This window comes from Megalobrama amblycephala, linkage group LG5, assembly GCF_018812025.1.
Source record: "Megalobrama amblycephala isolate DHTTF-2021 linkage group LG5, ASM1881202v1, whole genome shotgun sequence".
Lineage (NCBI taxonomy): Eukaryota > Metazoa > Chordata > Actinopteri > Cypriniformes > Xenocyprididae > Megalobrama > Megalobrama amblycephala.
The window spans coordinates 3,644,026-3,659,293 of NC_063048.1; positions in this window are offsets into that span (position 1 = coordinate 3,644,026).

Below are 15,268 nucleotides of genomic sequence, written 5' to 3' on the forward strand. Positions count from 1 at the left end.
CATCAGGTATGGCAACCAAAACCCAACGTCTTCTATACGTCAAAGTGGTAACGTCTATTCAACGTCAAACTCTAACATCATTAGACGTTGATCTTTTGTTATTTTAGGTTGTGGCACTTACTAACCAAAATCTAACATCGAATCAACGTCTTAAACCAACGTCAAAATGACGTAAAATACTGACATTTAGTCGTCAGGTATGGCAGCCAAAACCCAACGTCTTCTATACGTCATAGTGGTAACGTCTATTCAACGTCAAACTCTAACATCATTAGACGTTGATCTTTTGTTATTTTAGGTTGTGGAATTTACTAACCAAAATCCAACATCGAATCAACGTCTTAAACCAACGTCAAAATGACGTCAAATACTGACATTTAGTCGTCAGGTATGGCAACCAAAACCCAACGTCTTCTATACGTCAAAGTGGTAACGTCTATTCAACGTCAAACTCTAACATCATTAGACGTTGATCTTTTGTTATTTTAGGTTGTGGAATTTACTAACTAAAATCCAACATCGAATCAACGTCTTAAACCAACGTCAAAATGACGTCAAATACTGACATTTAGTCGTCAGGTATTGCAACCAAAACCCAACGTCTTCTATACGTCAAAGTGGTAACGTCTATTCAACGTCAAACTCTAACATCATTAGACGTTGATCTTTTGTTATTTTAGGTTATGGAATTTACTAACCAAAATCCAACATCGAATCAACGTCTTAAACCAACGTCAAAATGACGTCAAATACTGACATTTAGTCGTCAGGTATGGCAACCAAAACCCAACGTCTTCTATACGTCAAAGTGGTAACGTCTATTCAACGTCAAACTCTAACATCATTAGACGTTGATCTTTTGTTATTTTAGGTTGTGGAATTTACTAACTAAAATCCAACATCGAATCAACGTCTTAAACCAACGTCAAAATGACGTCAAATACTGACATTTAGTCGTCAGGTATGGCAACCAAAACCCAACGTCTTCTATACATCATAGTGGTAACGTCTATTCAACGTCAAACTGTAACATCATTAGACGTTGATCTTTTGTTATTTTAGGTTTTGGCATTTACTAACCAAAATCCAACATCGAATCAACGTCTTAAACCAACGTCAAAATGACGTCAAATACTGACATTTAGTCGTCAGGTATTGCAACCAAAACCCAACGTCTTCTATACGTCAAAGTGGTAACGTCTATTCAACGTCAAACCCTACCTTCATTAGACATATCTTTTGTTAGTTTTCGGTTGTGGAATTAACTAACTAAAATCCAGCGTCTTAAGCCACTGTCATATTGACGTCAAATAGTCATGAGGTATGGCTACCAAATCCCAACGACTCTTAGACATCATAATGATAACGTCCACACAACAACAAATACTAACATCAGTAGACGTCTTTAGTTGGTTTTAGGTTGCACTAACCAAAATCCAACGTCAAGTAAACGCCATATTCATGTCAAACACTGACATTTAGTCATGAGGTATGGTGACCGAAACGCAATGTCTTCTAAACGTCACAATGGTAACATCCACATAACATGAAATTCTAACATCATTAGACATACTTTTGTTAGTTCTAGGTTGTTGTAATAACTAACTAAAATCTAACAAATGTATGGAAACAACATCATCTTGATGAGACTAATCTGAGATTTAGTCATGAGGTACACTGTAAAAAAATAATTTTGCTGAAAATAACTGTACATATTTTTTCCTGTCATTTTAAATTCGGTTGTAGCGCAAATGTAGCTCATTATATTAAATATTTATGTCCATACTAGCTGTTTAGCATTCTTCTTTGTAATTTTAAAGTACATCATCTTAGTTTTATATTTAGGTGTATTTTTACATTTAAAAAACTCTTGTGTATTCAGAACACAAATATAGCTGACTTTTACATCAAATAATGCATAGTCTGTTTTTTAAAGAGACCCAGCTAGCACACAACATCATAAGACTTCAATATTTGGTTGCATCTTGGTTGAGACGCAAGGTGACCAAAATTCAATATCAGTTCAACGATTAATACTAAAATGTTAATTTGATGTACAATACTTACGTCATTAGACACTGATATTTTGTTGGTTTAAGGTTAGATTGTAAAGTAACCAAAATCCAACATATAGCAAACATTTAAAATTAATGTGAAACTGACATCAAATGCTGGCAAGTAGTTAGTCGGTATGGTGAAATCCAAAATCCAACGTCTCAAGTCAACGTCAATTTTGACATCGAATACTGATATTTAATCATCAGGTATGGCAACCAAAACCCAACGTCTCCTTACCATCATAATGGTAATTCCCAAACAATTTCAAATTCCAAAATCATTTGACATTAGACATCGTGTTGGTTTAGGTTTTAGTATTAACTAACTGAAATTCAAACTTAAGCCAACATCTGAAGCCAACATCAAATTAATGTCAAACACTGACATTTAGTCATCAAGTAAAGTAACAAAAAATCAACTTCAAGTCAATGTCTCAAGCCAACATTAACTTACAATTGTGTGGACGTAACATATGTCTCTAACCAATGTCAATTTACAGTGTACTTTTGTTCATAAGATTATATGGAAGTTTTTGTTTGTTGATGAAAAGTGTTTGTTCATCAAATCAAATAAAGACCGCTCAGATTTATAGTGAGGTTGTTGTATAAAATAAATATCACATTTGTAATTGTGGACAGCCTCACCTTTCAGTTAATGATTCTGGAGGCAGCATTTATGCACAAAGGAAATTCACAAAAAGGATTGCAGACCGAATTCTGATTGGGCATAAAGGTTATGTCATCTAAAACAAAACAGAGTTTTAGTGATAAGTGAATATTACATTATTCATTTGTCATTTTCAATGGTCATTTTCAATGGTCATAGCTGACAACAGCTATCGGGAATGAAATATATACATGAATTTCCAACTGTGTTGTTGTCAATGGATTGGCACTTGGCAGTTTTGACAGTAAACAGAAGGTTTTTTTTTTTTTTGGCTGACACTATACCCTACAATGTGCTTGTAATCGTGTGTTATGACTTTATTTTGACCCATAATGTTTATTATTAATTAATATCCAATCTTGTTTACAATATAATGCAATTCAAACACTTAGCCCAAACCCGTTAAGACAATGATCAAAACAGTTATTATTGATTAGTCGATTCTGGGCTGGAAACATTGCTTATAACAACATAAACTTGTTGATATATGTGTTGGAAAGTACAGTAAGTGCATGAAGACAATGCAAACATTACTACTATTTATTGTACAGTCTTGTAATTAATGTTTTATTCAATGTATAACTAATTGCTTTGCTTTTTAATTTGGTCTGTTCTTTATATTATTATTATTATTTTAAAATAAAATAGCTAATCAGATTGATTGCTGCTTTTTACTTGGAATTTATATATATCTATATATCTATCTATGTATATATATATATATATATATATATATATATAAAATGTAAAATTAGAAATCATTTAATATCGATCTTATCCATCAATGATGATGGTTCAACTTTACAGTGTATGGATTTTGTGGATAGCCACATATTCAAATTGAATTTAATGAATTGTTATTATCTTATATATACGGAGCCCCTAAAGGGACCTTTGCAAAAATAAAAAAATGACGGAGTTTCGCGTGCGCACGAGATACTTTCGCGTGCGCACGAGATACTTTCGCGTGCTCACGAGAAACTTTCGCGTGCTCACGAGATACTTTCGCGTGCTCACGAGAAACTTTCGCGTGCGCACGAGATACTTTCGCGTGCTCACGAGATACTTTCGCGTGCGCACGAGAAATGTATTGCGTGCTCACGAGATACTTTCGCGTGCGCACGCGTTACAATTTCCGGTTTGTGTATACTATAACCTACTTCATTTGTGCGTCACTGCCTATGAAGAATGCCAGAGTATGGATGCACATAAACTAATAAAGATCATGAAAATTAAAGAGAAAATGAGAGTGGATGCACATGAACTCAGGGACGGATTACGAAACGGGCCAGCGGGGCCGCTGCCCAGGGGCCATAGGGGTGCAGGGGGCCCGTGGGGCCCCTAGCCCAAAACAATTTGCAACGCTTATCAACAATGTATTTTTGTTTGTCTATTTTAGAGGGCCTACATTCTTTGATCCTCTGCCTACAAGGGCCCCTGACCCTATAGGGAGGGCGTTTGGCTGCCAAGGGCCCTTGAATTGTGGTGGTTGTGGTGGTGGTGCTGGTGGTGGTGGGGGGAGGTCGGTGCTTTCAGGGGGCCCCCGGCCCTGCTATAGGAACTTTAAAGGGAAATGGGTGCATGGGAGCCTACTTTTAGAAGGCCCTCTTAGGCCCTCCTATTATGGTCCTGGCTTCTGGCTACCAGGGGGCCATAGGGAGGATGGGGGCTTTGGGGGCTTTTAGAGGGCCCTCTGATTATGAGGGCCCTACTAGGAGGCCCTAGGCTAGGGAGGAGGGTGTAGTGTACCTTTAGAGGGCCATCTGATTACAAGGGCCCCTACCATGGGGCCACTGGCTTCTGGGGGGAGGGGAGGGGGGCGTGTTAACAGCCTTACAGAAGGCCCTCTGACTAGGGAGCGGTAGCATGGTGGGATGGAGGCGGTTAACCTGCCCGCTGAGTGGCCCCCAGACCAGTGTAGCAGTGTAAGAGTTTGACCAGTGTAATCACTCCCAGGGCTGTAGTGGAGGCTAAACGCAAGTAAACACGGTTTACCCACCTCTGAAATTTCAGAATTAGAGTTTACCCACTTCTCAATTGATCTAAATGCACATCATAGTATAGTTTATGCACAAAATGTGATCACAGAATTCTTATTTTACCGTTACACCCCTGATCACTCCGTTCTGTACGGGGATATGGTACACAGGTGGATTCTGGCATGGTTCAGCTGGACACGGTACACATGTAGTGTGATCACTAACCGTGCCCCAACATGGTTCTCACTGTACGTTCACACCAGGAGAAACCAAAGCGAACACGTCGCCAAGGTCGTTGAAGAAGCTTCGTTGTTGAATTTGCTTTATTCATTTTGTTCGCTCATTGGAATGTTTGATTTAGCCTGTTACCGTGGGGCGTTGGTAAATCTATATATTAGAATTGGTTTTCACCGAACCGCGTCATAACTCATTACATAAGGTTAACTGACTTTTAACTTCTCTTTTTCGCTCTGGCCCGCCCAATTCGCTTCGCTGCCAGTGAATTTGCTTTGTTCGGCCAATTCGCCGAGAAATAATGACTTTCGTCGCTCTGGTCTCTTCTGATGTGAATGTACGTGACATCAATAATGACACTACAAATAATAAATATTTGAATTAATTTGAGAAAGTTGGTGTTAATAACAGTTTTTTTCACATTGGACTGCAATGCGTAAATCATGGGGAGAGACCTATCTTTTCCCATGGTAATAACCAGGCTGCTGAATAGAAATGGGATGATCAGGGGCGGGAGCCAGACATTGTAAACTTTCGGGGCTTAGACCAAATCTATATTTGTCCAAAGACAATTTAATTTTCTATTAACAGCTTTACTGACACGAAAGGAGCTTTTGTTGACGTATTCTTGTTCAGAAAATGTACATTATTTGACACTGTAATTTGTAAAACTGTGTTGGATGTACCAGCTCTAGGGGGTCCGGGGGCATGCCCCCCTGTAAGAAAATTTTGAAAATTTTAAGGTTAAATGCATCAATCTGGTGCTCTCTGGAAACTCAAAATTAAGAGCTTCAACCCATGTACAGTGTGCAAATTGAACAAAGAAACAGCATTGACTTGTACCTGGACATTAAAAAGGGTTCAAACATCTTTTTTACAATACTTTTGTACGATTTCTTTTTAAAAGATAAATCCTTGAGCTTTTATTTTGATCACCAGATCACCAGCCGATCGCGTGCGCAGATGTGCGCACTTCTCTTTAAAACACGCAGCACAGACAGAGTGTATATATAATTAATCGCTGTCTTTTGCTGTTTTATATAGGCACAAAGCCATATCACGATTTCGATTTTAGCTCGTTGTAAAACGTAGTATGTTTTAAATGTTCAGTTCATTATGAAACGGTGGCAGCAGTACAGGGTCATTAATGGGAAACACTGAATGAATGTATAGCTGATAAATGTGCTAAAGTTGTCATATCGGTTGTTATATAACAAAAACCCTTCCACTGGACCGAGAGAGAGTCTCGAGGCCTGCCGCTGCTCTGAGTGAGTGACAGGAGGCGTGGCTCTGTACAACTGCGGTGTCAACATCATTCTGCTTTTACAACACGGTACGCGTACGCCGCACTAGTTTGGACCCACAAGTGGCATGATGACGTAACAACTAGCTATCCCAGACAATGCTGGCTTTTTTTTTTTTTTTTTTTTTTTTTTGTAAGGGGCCTCGCGAACGTTTTGCCCAGGGGCCCACACAACCCATAATCCGTCCCTGCATGAACTTATACAGCTGTATTTGCTCAAAATCTGGCTTTCTTAGACCAGATCGTCTAGGATGAATCCAGCTAATTATTCGTTTTAATTAAACACGTGCCTTCCTTATATCTAAAGTGCTTTATGTCAATGGCTCTGCTCGCAATAAGCGCTGTTAGAATTGAATGGAGAAAATAAGCATGTCTCTGCCACCTGTAAGGATGCGTTAAATCCGACAAAGTGGTTTAATAAAGGGCCGTTTGATCTTGTGAAATATGAAATTTTAGTACGCCTACATTTTACAGTTCCAGTACTTATACATGGGAAAATATAAATATGGCCTACTGCCCTAACGAAATACAAAGTTTCATCATTTTTACTGTACCAATGTTTTTTCATGAACCATTAAACGTGGCATTATGACAGTGCACACTGAGCCCATTTCCCAGCGCGATTCTTGGATGCCACAAATGGACATAAGTCCTTGAAAAAATGACACACTTCCCTAACGAAAGCCACATTTTGAGCACTTTTTACTGTATCAGCCTTATTTATTTATTTTTTTAACTTGGCAAAAAGAACAATGCACACAACTATTCATATCATGGCCGTCACAGAGAATGCTTTAAAGCAGACAGACTTAAGGCCGTGATATAAACTGCCCTACGAAAGCCACATTTCAGCAAATAGATCGTTATTAATTTATGCACATCCATACTCGCATTTTCTGCATAATTTGAGCAAATATATCTTTATTAATTCATACTCGCATTTTCTGCATAATTTTGAGCAAATAGATCTTTATTAATTCATCCATACTCGCATTTTCTTTATAATTTTGAGCAAATAGATCTTTATTAGTGTATGCATATCCATACTCGCATTTTCTGCATATTTTTGAGCAAATAGATCGTTAATAATTCATGCGCATCCATACCTTCTTCTTCTTTATAATTTTGAGCAAATAGATCTTTATTAATTCATGTGCATCCATACTATCTTCTTCTTTATAATTTTGAGCAAATAGATAATTATTAAAGAAGAAAATAGTATGGACACGCATTAATTATTAAAGATCCATCAAAAATATGCAGAAAATGCGAGTATGGATGTGCATAAATTAATAACGATCTATTTGCTGAAATGTGGCTTTCGTAGGGCAGTTTATATCACGGCCTTAAGTCTGTCTGCTTTAAAGCAGTCTCTGTGACGGCCATGATATGAATAGTTGTGTGCATTGTTCTTTTTGCCAAGTTAAAAAAATAAATAAATAAGGCTGATACAGTAAAAAGTGCTCAAAATGTGGCTTTCGTTAGGGAAGTGTGTCATTTTTTCAAGGACTTATGTCCATTTGTGGCATCCAAGAATCGCGCTGGGAAATGGGCTCAGTGTGCACTGTCATAATGCCACGTTTAATGGTTCATGAAAAAACATTGGTACAGTAAAAATGATGAAACTTTGTATTTCGTTAGGGCAGTAGGCCATATTTATATTTTCCCATGTATAAGTACTGGAACTGTAAAATGTAGGCGTACTAAAATTTCATATTTCACAAGATCAAACGGCCCTTTATTAAACCACTTTGTCGGATTTAACGCATCCTTACAGGTGGCAGAGACATGCTTATTTTCTCCATTCAATTCTAACAGCGCTTATTGCGAGCAGAGCCACTGACATAAAGCACTTTAGATATAAGGAAGGCACGTGTTTAATTAAAACGAATAATTAGCTGGATTCATCCTAGACGATCTGGTCTAAGAAAGCCAGATTTTGAGCAAATACAGCTGTATTAGTTCATGTGCATCCACTCTCATTTTCTCTTTAATTTTCATGATCTTTATTAGTTTATGTGCATCCATACTCTGGCATTCTTCATAGGCAGTGACGCACAAATGAAGTAGGTTATAGTATACACAAACCGGAAATTGTAACGCGTGCGCACGACATAAGTATCTCGTGTGCAGCAATACATTTCTCGTGCGCACGCGAAAGTATGTCGTGAGCACGCGAAAGTATCTCGTGCGCACGCGAAACTCCGTCATTTTTTTTTATTTTTGCAAAGGTCCCTTTAGGGGCTCCGTACAAACCCCCATGACCCCATGCCCAAGCCATCATGTAAACGCGGTGATGCCGCGCTATTTGGTTGTTAAGTCTGACGTCACACGGCATTCTCAAGTGAAATGAGTCGAGGCTTGTACCCGGAAACGGCGTTCCTTACCTAACGACTTAACAAGCGGATTGTGCCATTTTGCGACTCTTGGCGGTCTTTTTGGGGGGAATCAATTTATCTGGAGGCCTGCAGTGCACTTAGCCAGCTTCAACTGTGGTGAGTATATCTGGAAATTTGATTATGTATGATGTAAAAGTGTTTATTACACCCTAATGATATTACATGTAATACATCAACGTTATTGAAAAGAAGAATACATCGACGTGTTTATATGTAAGACAAGCTAATTAAATAGAAAATGGGATATTCCTGAAATAAAAATCCACATTAACCATGTGTCTAATCAGCTCCCTAGTTCAGTAGTCAGGGCACTGATCAGGGTATCAGCCACATTCACTTTCATTATATACTGATTCACGAACTAGGGAGCTGATTGAGATGCAGGGTAAGTCATTAAAGCCATCTAACGTTAGCCCTGAAAAACAGTTTAAATAAAGTTTAAACACGTAGGTTTTTCATTATTATATTTATTTGTTTTAACAATTCTTCCGGCTTTTAATCATGAAATTCGTTCGATTTGATGCCTTTTTCCTTTCTATTTTTTCAAGCGCATTAGTTATGCAGATGTAATATTCTGCTGTAGCCTAACGTTCAAGTCGTTTAATCCAAGACATCCACTTCCAATCAAACATGGTCATTGCACACCGAGTCCGAAATTCGCATGCGAAACTTTCGCACGTTAAAAAAATAAATTCGACCTTACGTTATGTCAATCGCGTTTGCACACTGCTTCCGAAACTTTCGTCCGTCAAAAAAATATTCGCATCAGGTTCGATTTTCTGCGTTTTTCGCATCCGTGGCACGCATTTTGAGAGACGTTTTGACAATTCAGAGCCACCGTACGCGAACGCAAAAATCCAGAATGCCAGCTGACAAGTTGATCCACGTTGTCAACAGCACAAAACAGCAGCACTGAATGACATACAACGTGAGGAATACAAGAGACCGAATATAAAGACAGATTGTGCCAGTAGTAAAGCATCAAACAGAGCCACTGACATCCTGAAGTAATCTTTGAAACGCTCGGATGATGAGGTGAATTCTCCTGTCTCTCTATGCAATCTCGGGATTGAATGGACCAATACTTCCTGTTTCTTTTTCTCTTTTTAAGAAGAGAGGAGACAACTTAATTGTGCTCACTGCTGCTTGAAGACTTCATTTTGTATTGTTTTGCGATTTGTTTAAAATATGCCCCAGACAGGGTGGTGGAGGTGGCAGGAAAAAAAGCTGTGAATAAAACTGATGTTAATATGTTTTGAAAAATATTCAGTTCCAATAAGGTTGGTGTTAAAATTAAATTATTTTGAAAATGTTCTGTTCCAATAATGGTAATAATAAAACAAATAAATAAATCATATTTGTTGTAATCCAGTTCATCTCTTTGTCATTTTTCTGATAAAACCACCAAACATTTGTAAATTCCATTTTCAAATTAAGTTAAACTATTCTTTTTGCTAATGTTTTAAAATTTAATAATTTGGTGTAGTCTCACATTGGATCTTGATCTCTCTCTGATCTTATTGTTAGAGTTTCTTGGTATGTTTTTTTGTTGTTTTTCTCTCTGAATGTTGATTTTTATTTTACAACAAAATTGAAGGTTTAATGTCATGCCAACAAAATCCATACTAACCATATCTTTCTTTAAAGTTGGAATTTGACAGCTTGACAATTTGTTGTTGGTTTTTGACAGATACCGATTTTGATTTTATTTTCCATCAAAGCGCAATGTCTCAGATGTAGGAGATTGATGTTAGTCTGACGTTGGGTTCTGACATCAACCCAATTTAAATTTTCAACCAAAATGCAACATATGTTGGACGTAGCAGATTGACGTCAGTCAGACGTTGGTTTCTGACATTAACCAAATTGTAATTTTCCACCAAAATGCAACGTCTGACCAACGTTGGAGATTGACGTCAGTCTGACGTTTGGTTATGACGTCAACCAGATTTTCATTTTCAACCAAAATGCAACGTCTTACTAACGTTGGAGATTGACGTCAGTCTGACGTTTGGTTATGACGTCAACCAGATTTTCATTTTCAACCAAAATGCAACGTTTTACCAACGTTGGAGATTGACGTCAGTCTGACGTTTGGTTATGACGTCAACCAGATTTTCATTTTCAACCAAAATGCAACGTTTTACCAACGTTGGAGATTGACGTCAGTCTGACGTCTGGTTATGACGTCAACCAGATTTTCATTTTCAACCAAAATGCAACGTCTTACCAACGTTGGAGATTGACGTCAGTCTGACGTTTGGTTATGACGTCAACCAGATTTTCATTTTCAACCAAAATGCAACGTCTATCCGACGTAGTGGTCCAACGTCAATCTGACGTTATATTGACGTCCGGTGCCTGCTGGGAACAGTCTACAACTCCGTAATGAGATATGAAAATGTAATACAACATATGTGCCCAAGACTTCCTTCTTTCATTTGGTATGACATTTATACCATTGTGATGTATGGTGCTCAGTAAATGTTAGACAGTGTGAAAAGTGGGACAACTTACCCTGCTCTCCCCTAATATTTATATAAAATGTATCATATAAAAACAAATATAAACATTTTGTTTGGTCATAACATGAAATAACAGTTAATTATTTTATGCATTCAATTAATTCTAATTTAGTAAATATGTAAAATATATATATATATATATATATATATATATATATATATATATATATATATATATATATATATATATTATTGCAGCAATTGTTATGTATGGAAGAGGATTAGGGCCAAGCAATAATAAAAAAATAAAACAATCTCGAGATTAAAGTTGTTAAATTTCGAGAAAAAAGTCGAAATAAAAAGTTGAGAATAAACTCGTTAAATTACGAGAAAAAACTCGTTAAATTTCGAGAAAAAGGTCGAGATAAAATGTTGAGAATAAAATCATTAAATTACGAGAAAAAAGTCGTTAAATTACGAGAAAAAAAGTCGAGATAAAATGTTGAGAATAAAGTCATTAAATTACGAGAAAAAAAGTCGTTAAATTACGAGAACAAATTCGTTAAATTATGAGAACAAATTCCATACATTGTTTTACTACACAGATGATTTCTTACGTGTTGATTATGATTATGGATAAAGTGTTCTGTCTGCAAGGTATGAACTTTATGCTTAAGAACAGTATAAGAACGAGAGCTCACAGGAAACTGATTGGAAGCAGTGTTTATTGATTGGAACAAAATAAAGAGACAGTTTGCATTTTAACATCTGCGTGTATGGACTTCATGGGCACGCGTACTTAACGTGCTTACTTCTGCCACCGACACCAGCGGCTTAATGGAAGGCCATAAAATATATATGTCAAAATTATTCAGACACTTTGACCATGTTTTGTTTAAGTGTTATCTGACATAATTAAGATTATTTTTTTCTGACACAGTTTAACTGGAGTTTAACTGTGGAGATCTTGTCATATTTGATTACCATTTTTTGAAACTATGGTGAATAAACTGTATTAATGAATGAAATGTTCAAGGTAAATTTTGGTTTGACTGTGTGTGTGTGTGTGTGTGTGTAGGTGTGTGTGTGTGTGTGTACGTGTATATATGTATGAGGGAGAGATACATAAATGTATATGTACACTCATACACACAAATAATAATGTACATGTACATTATACTTTACACACACACACATTGGGTTTCCATGTTTTATGGGGATTTTCCATAGACATAATGATTTTTATACTGTACAAACTGTGTATTCTATCCCTTAACCCTAAACCTACCCATCACAGAAAACATTCTGCATTCTTACATTTTCATTACAAGCCTTTTTCCTCATGAGGACCAAAAAATATCTCTGCAAGGTCAAAAATTATTGCCATTACAATTGTGTCCCCACAACATAAGGTTTACCAGGACCACACACACAACCATGATTATTTCTGAATGATTTTGGGTTTATTTGCAGCTTAGTTTCAATAAATGGACTTTGAATGTTAAAGTATGCTCTATGACATTTGACCATCAAAACATAAATCTGTATTATTATGTCCAGTGAATATGATAATTGTGAACTGATATTTAACCTCAGACACAATACAGTGCAAAATATATATACATGATGTTCTGCAGGAGGAGCTGTTGTCCTCTCAGAAGAATAAAAAAAAAAATTCAAATAAAAGGGAATGCATGAACTGATAAAAAAAGAAACAGAATGAAAATATATACCTTGAATGCAACAAGTTTTTTTTTTTTTTTTTTTTTTTTTGATAAATGCAAATATAATGTAAATGTGTTAATATTTGTGAGTTTAGGAGTCACGTGGGGGCAGCGAGCAAGATGGCTGCATGTTAGCGATCTTCACGCCACTCAGGAGCTAATTTACTTTAATTGCTTATAATCCTACAAGTTTACACGATCATATGCTCACCGCAGTTAATTGCGTAGTTAGAGCATTCAGAATTCTGAGAAAGAACATAAAAAGGTATGGCTACGTCGAGATATTTTAAAGCTCCAAACCGTCCCGTGCACGAAATTGAGGACGATACCTCAGACGCACCCAGCAGCCCTAAAAATTCGAACAAAAGTCTCGAGAAACTGTTAGTGGAAGTTTCTAAAATGAGTTCTACACTATCGACCGTCGCGACAGATGTCTCAACTATTAAACAAACCACGGCAGAACTGAAAACAACGGTCACGGCTATTCAGGAGAGATTGGAAGAAGCAGAAGAGCGTATTGCGCATCTGGAAGATTCTTCGGAGAGGCTGGTGAATGACAGCAGTACCAGAAATAAACAAGTGGATGTGTTATGGAACCGTGTACAAACTCTCGAAAACCAGAGCAGACGAAATAATGTGAGGCTGGTGGGTCTTAAAGAGACTTACGGTACTAACGGGACTTTATTGACCTGCATACAGAGGATTTTGAAGGAGGGCCTCGAGTTAGACACAGGCGGAGAGTTCGAGATCGAGAGAGTGCATCAGCAGCCGACTCCCATGCCGAATTCTGATCAGCCTCCGAGACCGGTTTTGATCCGCTTTTTAAGGCAGTCTGCAAGAGACAAACTGATCAACGTGGTGAAAGGGAAACGGGGAATTGTCTGGGAGGACTGTCGCCTTTCGTTGTTTCCAGATATGTCGAAAGAACTCTCTGCTCTGAGGAAGACGTTTACCCCGGCGAAACGGAGGCTGCAGGAACTCGACGTGAGATACTCACTCACCTTTCCAGCAACACTACGTTTCAAATGAAACGGGAAGAACGAGAGCTTCACAAACGCGGAGGCAGCTGACAGATTCATCAATGAACACTGTCACTGAGGATCAGGCGTAATAAATTAAGGTGGGCCCATGTTTTTCATGAACATTTAAACACTGTAAAAAAAAATTTGCTGCGAAAACGTAAAAAAGTGAGTCAACCTGATGCATTAAGACTTTTGCGTTGTCTCAATGTATTTTAACTAATTACACATAGTAATGATACAATGTTCAGCCAACTAACACTTGCTTGTTTTTGCAATTCTGATTTTCATATTTTCCCAATTAAGATTTTTGTTTTACACCAACTACTGTTGTTCAGTTAATTTGCTTTTTTATGTTCTGTGGATGAAGAATTTTCAATTGGCAAAATTATTATGCATGTTAGCCAACTAACACTTGCTTGTTTACGCAATTCTGATTTTTTAATTTTCCTAATAATGATATTTATGTCACCGCAATTGCTGTTGTTCAGTTAATTCGCTTTTTTATGTTTTGTGGATGAGAAATGTTCAATTGGCAAAATAAAGACAGGTCATAAAACATTTACTTTATCATTTATTTCAATTAGAAATAAGATGCTACACAAGCACAAACTCGGTTCACAATATTTAACTTTTTTTTTAAAGTTGTGACACAACAGCTGCGCTTTAAAGAAAAAGTCCAGATTCCATCTTCAGTAGGAACTTAAATTTTGCATACACTAAGCATACAGACAATTTTTAACACCAACAAAGATCAGTGCAATACAATTTCTCATTAAATCACTTAACTGTACACAAAAACAGCATAAAACTTGTTGGTATCAATTTAGGATTTTTCTTTGTATCCAACAATAAAATGTTTTTAATGTCTTGACATGTTCCGTAATCTAAACCTTTTCAAATTACCACATTTAAACCAACATTTAAAACACTTTTTTACAGTTTTATTTAAAAGGATAGTTCACCCAAAAATGAAAATCGTGTCATTTTCTTACTCCCATGTTGTTACAAACCTGTATAAATGTATTTGTTCTGATGAACATAAGATATTTTGAGGAATGTTTGTAACCAAACAGATCACGAGCCCCATTCGTTTCTATAGTATTCTTTTTTCCTACTATAAAAGTGAATGGGGCTCATGAACGGTTTGGTTACAAACATTCCCCAAAGCATCTTTCTTCATGTTCCTCGGAACAAAGACATTTATACAGGTTTGTAACAAAATAAGAGTGACAAAATGTGACAATTTTCATTTTTGGATGAACTATCCCTCAATTTTAAACAACCATTTATAAGAACAGACATGCTTACTGCAACCACTAACCTGGTATGGTATGCTGTACTGTACACTTTAAGAACAGTCTGACATCTGATGACAAGAAAAAGAGATGCCAACTAAAAGAATCACCTTGTATCCAAGC